General features: G+C 31.4%; 1 pseudogene; it reads right to left on the bottom strand.

Moving 5' to 3' along the window:
* Window positions 1-7,017: 7,017 nt before the first annotated feature.
* LOC110715992 lies at window positions 7,018-7,816 on the bottom strand (annotated as a pseudogene).
* Window positions 7,817-8,895: the final 1,079 nt, after the last annotated feature.

Below are 8,895 nucleotides of genomic sequence, written 5' to 3'. Positions count from 1 at the left end.
CCCCTTTTCCTTCACTTGACTCCCTTTTAAACATTATTTATATATATAAAAAAATAAATAAAAAAAAACCTAAGCATATTATACTTTGGTATTTATAATATAAGTTCACCATCATTCACTCTATGACTATAAAAATTACAAATTATTGCAATAATAAAACCATTGCCTATTATTAAATCTAAAATTATAATTTTTATAATTGTCATTGATTCTTGACACATACTTACTAATCAAGTAAATATCAAGTAATGAACCTACTCATGAACATATTGCTAAGTCAAGCCCAATTGACAACACAAATAAACAAATTAATAAGTGGGCCATAAGAAATAATTTTCTCCCTTCTATGAACAAGCCCAATTCACATTACAAAAGCCAATCCATATGAATTGGTTTACAAACCTATTCTCTTCCATAAGAAAATTTTAAAAACTAAAAATGTTACAAAAACTATACACTTATTAATTAAAAACCAATTCTAAACACCTATTGGTGGCACAAAAACAAAAAAAAAAAAACACCAAAATGACCGATTTATTACATTTCCTTAATAGAACACACTTCTTTCTTTCGCCTTTGTAGACACCCATTTGTGTCTCCCCAAAACCAAACCCGGTGATGAGTACCTTTCACGTCGAATCATAATCGAATGAAACGAAAGTGTTGCGGAAAGTTTTATTTCTTTTCTTTTCTCTCTGTTTTTGAAAACTTTATTTTTAAGAAAACAGACAATCCAGTTTGGTTGGTCCATGATATGGGTCCAATAGTGGTGTAGTTGGATGGGGCTTGCAAAGACCTTTCCAACGACATATTATAAGCCCAATTCCGATGAATGTTGAGGAATTTATGGCCAATTTACTAAACTGGGCCTGGTTTGAGCTTTAAGTACGGCCCTATGATCTAGGGGAGGGCCTAATATAATTTATCATTCTAAATGTAATTAGAAATGGTTTTAGTCTTCTAGAACATTCTAGAAGGTCTTATCATTCTTAATTCAATTAGGGCTCTTCAGAGTTTTAATCAGATCAAATAGCATTTTCGATTGAAATTATATTATTTTATCTTCCAGTACGGGAAATTTATCAGAATTTCGAAAACGCGTTAAAAGCCGGTTTGGCGTCCAACCCCAGGCCTTGGCGCCTGGAATCAGGATTAGCGCCAGACGCCAGCATTGGCGCCTGGCGCTAGCCACTGGTCCTGGCGCCAAGGTGGTTTTGTGGTCTTCAGACTCTGTTTTGATAAATTATATTTTTTGGATGATTTTCTCTATAAATATCGTATTAAAAACTCCGGTTTCATTCACCAACAATCATCAAGCATCAATATTCATTCATCAACAAGCATCAAATCTCCTCATTCACAAATCATTCTTCTATAATCAATTATCAATAATCATTCATCTCTATAATTTATTCTTTTCTTAAATTCTTTCTTTCAAATACAAAATTCCGCATTCACAAGATCTTGATACACCTAGCCATATTCGAAGTTGCCTTCGCCCTAGACGTGAAAGGTTTTAATTTCTGAGGGTTTGGTCCCAAATCTCTCTTTCAATTATTTAATTTAATTGTTTGGTTTATTATTTTCCTTGAAGTTACTGATGTGTGTATTTTGTTATTAGAAAGAGGTACGAGGCATCCAAGTAAGTACTTTAATTGGTTTAATTGATTTATGATGTAGAAATCATGCTTAGGTTGTTATTATGATTCCTAATGTTATGTTAGGGCGTTTTGATCTTCCTAGTATCATGTCTAGGGTAACTTTAATATCAAGTATGATTAAAAGTATGATGCTTCCTATATTCTTCCTAATACTTATTCATGTTAGTATCATGTTAGGGGCTAAAGATTTGATTTTTATTGCTTAGTGACATGCTAGGATTTGTTATTAATCTTGTTATTATCATGCCTAGGATCTTGCTATGCTTTAACATGATTATTATTAATTATGATTGACATGATTATGATTATGATTATGATTATGATTGATATTATTATTGATAATGATGTTGATTATTTATTATGTTGCTTGATATTTATTATTGTTATTGCTTGATCACCTTTTATTGCATGTTTAAAGAGAATTTGGTATTTGCAATCACGCTTAATAAGATAATTAATAATCTTGTTAGGGTTAATTGTGATTATAATTTCAAGTGATCGCCAATAATAGTTTATTTGTGCATTAAATTCAACCAACATAGATTAAACAGGTTTAGGGTTAATCTTATTGATTGTATGTTAATCAGAAAGCGCACATGAATACGAGCAGAATAAAGTAGAGGCATATTATTAGGGCAGGTTCAATCTCTTTTAGGTTGGATTTGTACCATCATCCCCGAACCCTTATTTGGTTCATGACCTTATGGAGTTGACGATCTCTTGGATCGTTAAGGGGTGTAACCTTCACCTCGTGAACGGTTTACAAGTTCCTTAAAAACTTGTTGGCGACTCTTTTGCTCTATCTTCTTTCCTTTTGGACGCCACCGTATTTTAGTGTATGATCACAGTGGGGTTCAAGCTAGTGGGATTTTAAAGGCTTGAAATTATTCCCTACAGCCTTACATAAAACATTGTTATCAATTTGTATTTAAAATGACAATGAAAATTTTCATTTCAAACTCATAACTTCCAAGAATAACCAAAACATAAACCCCCCCACATTGCCTCATCTCCAACCAAGAATTACACCTTATACTTCAAACTAGCCATGCGCGCGAGCGCGCGTTTACCACCCTAGAACATCCATTTCCTTTAATCCAAACACACCGTTAGAAGGTAGCATCCGATTTATCTTTTGCTAATAGACTCCTCTCCACAAAAAGCTAGAACATCACTCTTGGCGTGCTAATAGATAAATGCTCACGTTCTTAGTTAATATTCAAATGTGAATCATGAAAGGGAATTTTAGAAGCTAGGTATTAGCCAGTAGTAGCAATACATAAAATACAAAATGAAACCTCCTTCCCAACTATTTACAGGCTACTTTCCTAAAAAAAAACAAAAAAAAAAAAAAACTATTTACAGGCTACTAGGCAGCAAAAATAGGTTCAAGTCACGAAATACTTACCTCAAATATTATTCTAAATGCATTTATTTATCTTGCCAAGTTGAACCACATATAACCATTGTATGTTGTCTCTACATACAACACCATTAGAAATTTAACACATCAACAAAAAATGGGAGAAAATTAGGATTTAAATATAAATTGAATTTAATAGAACTTGTGCCTACTATTTTAGCCAATAGAAAAAAAACATGACAATTTAGAGTTGTATGTAGGGACCACATACAACAATTGTATGTGTAGCCTTTACACATATAAGGGTCGTGTTTAGCTTGTCTATTTATTAGTGCCATATCCTAGAATTAAGTTAAATTATATATGATAAATTTTATGCATTCAATTGATAGTCATCCACTCATGTTTATCTTGTCTATTTGTTAGTGCCAAATCCTACAAATAAATCAAATTATATACTATTATTTTTAATGTACACTTTACAACTTCATACACTTTAAACCAAATCCTTTTCCCAATATTCCAATTTTAAAAATTCAAGCATTTAAATTAAAGACAAATTACAAAAATGAAGCTACTGATTAATAAAGCTACTAATTATAGTTGATTGGTAGTTTGTTTTAATATGATATATAAGGCCCTTTGACACTTGGACTACACTTCTGAAAAGGAATACATAATGGCCTTGTTTGGGAGAAAGCTGAAAGCTGAAAGCTGAAGCTGATTAAGTTAGCTGATTTTGACTAGCTGATTTTATTAACTGATTTGACTAACTTATTGTGTTAGCTGATTGTATAAAAGTGTTTGGTAAATAGCTGATTACTTAAAGCTGTTTGAGTTTGCAAAATGACCAATAAGGACATTAGCATATTTAACTTTGAAGAAGTAGTTATTTCATAAATGATATATGTATTTATTGTTAACAAATTTACATGGTAGATATAATCGGGCATATAATTTTATCAATGATATTATGAGATAATTTTTGTACATAATTCATTTTATGAAGTTGTGAGATCATTTTTTATATTTTTTTTTTGAAAGAAGATCATTTTTTATATGAACATTGCAAGAATAATTTTATATTAACAATAGTGAATGCACAACATCAATGAAATCGAAAAAAATATTACAAGCTGAACTTTGTAATGTTACAATGCAAACAACCTTTTGATATTGGAAAATGAGAATGTCTATTAAATTAAAAAAAATCTATGTCTAAGAAATACGTCGTCGTCTTCTGGATTGCCTATTTGCCATCCGATGTATAATTTTTTTTCCTGATATAATACATATATAATTCAGAATAAAAAAAATATAAACGTATATATAATTCAAAAGAAAAAAAATCACATAATTAAAAGCCAAAACAGTTAATAAGGCACATATATAGTTTAATTAAAAAAATTTTTAAAAAAAAAACAGAATTGTTCTGGGTAACAACTAACAAGGATTTCGAATTTTTGTTAACATGAGATAATTTTTGGGGAGGAGATAAGGATTGCTAAAATTTGGATTAAAATAGATAATTTCTTTTAACAAAAAAAAATGCATGACAAATATAATAAAATAAACTGAAAAACAATAATCAAAACAAAGAAATTAAGGAAGAAAAAATACAAGTTAAGCAAATCAGCTCTTTGAAAACGTTGGGTTACCCAACGTTTTGGAAAACAACTTATTGAGGTAAATAAGCTTATTCAATAAGCTTACTACCAAACACTTGTATTAACTTATTTGACTAGTCAATCAGCTAAAGTTGGTTAAATAAGCTAATATAGCCCCAATAAGCTAACTACCAAACAAGGCCAATATAAAGTGAGGTCTTACCATTATAAAAGTTGCCTCAGTTTTTTCAAGTAATCACCTTGCAAAGTTTGCTCTAAAAGGTATTCATTTTGTTGTTTACATCCTAACTTTGTGACTCCGTATGGTCTGTAATATTAGATATGTCTGTTGGAACAAGCATCAGAAGGCCATTGATTCACATATTGTGAAGTAATCCTTTTTGATGAACCTAACAATCCATTAAGGTAAAACATTATTACTTTCTTCCAGGTTACCATATGTATATAGCTAAGATCCTAAGAGTTATGTCTTTACATAGATTGCACTCACTTAGTAATCAGTACTATGCGAATGCTCCAGATTTGCTGTATTTTTTTTTCAAGGTAAGATGAAAAACACTACTGAACGGGCACCTCTCACAGATTTATGGTCAATCAAAACTTACTACAATCTTGCATGCCAGAAAACTAGCAAAATAACTTAAGGTAACACAATTCAATGTTGGTTGTTTTCATGACTAATTACATATACACTTGATATGAGTTATACCCATTAGTTCCTCTAAATCTCTGATCATGTACTTATCTGCAACTTTCATGATACAACTTCAATTATTCTGATGAAAAGGTTTTGTTGATTCTTAATAGATGATATCCTTCACTTTAATTGCAAATTGTTGCATATCTAATATCTTCCCTTAGCCTACTCTTATACTAGAAAACAGATTACTAACCAATGTGAAAAACATTAACTCTTGAATAATAAGCAAATGGAAAACCTTACCAATACAAGCTAAGCTGTCAAAGACACCACTCATAAAAATTGTACATGCCATATAGAGTTAAGTCAATCTTTTTGTAAAAAATAAAATAAAATAATAATAACAATCTTTTTGAAAGTACTTAATTTGATTGCCAATCTTGAGGGTTTAATTACAAAGTGTAAAGTCCCGAATGAACCATGATTTAATAAAGGGCAATTAAATTTAGTCACATGACAACTCTTTAAGATCTGAAATTATTTAATTATAATGGATGTACAATGTCAGATATGAAAAGTTGATTTTTCAACATGGTTAATATAAGATTAACTTTAAAATGTAAAGACTTGTTGCACTAGAACTATACAAGAACTTCACAAAACCAAGTCACATATGCCAAAAGTTCATTTCATTTCATTTCATAAGTTTCAAGGATACATCCATTACGCCACAATTAACAACAAAAACTAAAAACACTTAACCAAGACAACTATATCAGCAAGCTAAAGCCTATCACATTCACAAGCCAATTAATGGGCCTTTGTAAATTGTAAAATGAATTACCCATAACACCATAATCATCAAATACCTTATGTATTGGGCTCAAGAAATTATTAACCAAAAACATAATCAACTAACAAAACTGAATATTGACCCATCATAATTATTTACACAAACTTCATCGTAAAAACGCTTCATTATACAAAACTTGTATCTCAGCACAACGTATTCAAATCGCAATCATTTATAATTTCTATGACTCCTTATCCATAGATCAAAATTTGCAAAAACATAAAGTTTTATAGGCTAACTACATGATGCCTTATGATTGATAACCGAGTAAAAATAGACTAAGCTACAACACTAATTAGCACGCGCGCAAGACATCCCTAGTGAGAAACAAAAATGAGAAAATAGAGTTTTGCAAAGTTTCAATATTGTGAAAGATGCAAGGGGCATGGAGGAACTTCTAAATTGTGGACCAAAAATTAGGGAAAATATTTTTTGAGGAATTGAGATAAGTCCCAATAATATTAGTGAAAATATTTTTTGGGACGTGGACGATAAATTGTGGACCAAATTAAATTGAGTTAGTTTTCACTAATAAAATCTCTTTTTATGTAACAGTTTAGGATGTGTTTGATTCGTCTGAATTATTTTATCTTATCAAACATGATTTGAAAATTTCAGGTTTAATATGTCTGAATTTTTCTAATATGATCTGATATGAATATTTTAAGATTGTAGTTATTTCTGTAGCATAATTTATGTGGTTTACTTTGATCTGAATTGTTTTTATCTAATCTGAACTTTTTTTAAATAAGCATTAGAATGTTTAAATAAGTTGAATAAAACCCTTAATGATAAACTGTGAAATAGAATTCATCAACATTATTACTCCGTAATTCATTGTTTAGCCAATCCCTTTCAGTAATGTACTCGAAATTCAACTTTTCCCATTAAAACCAAAAAAAATTCACGGTCATCAACGGATTAACCCGTGGAGAGCGTCGTTATTGTCATGGTGTGTTTTAAAGATGAAACATCCACTGATTCTCATGCTTGAAGCACCTGTCAATGCACAATATGACTCTTTACTCCACTTCGACCAGCAATGCTCAACAACAGATTACTAACCATCGTCCTAAAATGACCTTTCCCACCAACGTTCTCCCACAGGTGTGGATTACTCTCCACTGGTTTATCAGGGCTGCAAACATCAACCATACTAATACTCATGTTATTACGAATAATGCAGAGCTTGCCATTAAGAGGGATAAGTGCAGCAGCCTTCAGAGCTCGAGAACTCCCAAGATGGAGTTTGCTATCTATAAATTTGCTCCAGGATTCAGTTGCCTCATCATATACTCTAAGCTTACACCCATCCCTGTAGTCAATGGAATAAAGCTGACCATTCATGGTTGTGCTTGGATTTCTCCAACTTGTAACCATCCCACCAGTCACAGGGTTCCAGGTGCTGTTCTCAGGATCATAAACCTCACTCATAACCTAACGATGAGAACCTAGTCCCTTTAAATGCCACTTTCCATTGTACACCACCCCAATGAAAGGGACCATCCCTGTGCTCATTTCTAAGTTAGAAGACCACCTGTTCCTATTTAGGTCATACACCTCAACTGGTCGAAGAGCCCGTTGGTTTCCTTCACATTCACCACCAGCCACATAAAGACAATTATCTATGACACAATAACAAATTTTCTTGCACCAACAATAAACCAGCATCTACTTTGCGGTAGCATGACACAGAATAAACCTGGACCATGTGTTCGCAAATGAGTAAGCAAGATATCAAATTTCTACTAGTAATGGAAAAGACATTAATTTCCTAACTACAAGAAATTTGTGCATAAACTAAATGATAGGCTAAAGTCGTATCACCTAATCAAAAGTAATTCCTAAATCCTCTAACTAATGTAGGTAGGGAAGTACGGTCGAATCCACAGGGAAACGAGTCTTTCTATTCCTAATTAATTTTTATAATCTAAACTATTAAGTAGCCAAAATATTGTTATTAAAAGGAAACTATACTACAAAGATTAAGTGTAGGGAGAAATCAATGATAAAAGGCCTAGGGTCACAGGTTCACCATTAATTAATATTTCGGGATAAAACATAACAACCAACAATTAACAATGCATAGATAACATGGCTAACAGGCTCTCGCAATTTATTAATCAACATAGATCTAACAGGCTCTCGCAATTTATTAGATCTAAGTTCCTATTGAAAATAGTCTTTAATATCAAATTAACATTTGTTCGATTCATCAATTCAATATTGCTATACTTTTACAATCAATCACATCTGCTCGATTCATAATCTAATTGTAAAGCGTTAAAACAATTCAATGACAAATTATCGTGCAATATCAACAATCAATAATAACAAATTATCCCTTCATAAAAAATTATGGATCCCCCAAAACTCTAGAATTAAACTACTTACCGCATATTAAAATCTAAACTAATCAAAGCAATTAAACAAGACATGATTAAGATTAAATCAAAGAAAATAATTAATAAAAGAGAAAAGAGATAATACCAAAAGAAGGAAGTATGAAATTGTATAAACCAAGAGTGTAGAGAGAGAAAACAAGAGAGAAATCCCAAAACTTAAAACGAAATCTAAGAGTTTAATTAAGGAGAGAGGGAGAGAGAGATAAAAGAACATAATAGAATAGAATGAAGGGGAAGAATGCTAAACTCGCTTAACAAAAGCGTACTTAAACTAAGCTAGAAAAAATCCTAAGCTTAAACAAATTAATCGACGCTAAAATGCCTTCCAGAAACATGCGCCCGATC

The sequence above is a fragment of the Chenopodium quinoa genome, unplaced genomic scaffold (assembly GCF_001683475.1).
Source record: "Chenopodium quinoa cultivar QQ74 unplaced genomic scaffold, ASM168347v1, whole genome shotgun sequence".
Taxonomy (NCBI): Eukaryota; Viridiplantae; Streptophyta; class Magnoliopsida; order Caryophyllales; family Amaranthaceae; genus Chenopodium; species Chenopodium quinoa.
This window is presented reverse-complemented; position numbering and strand designations above follow the sequence as displayed.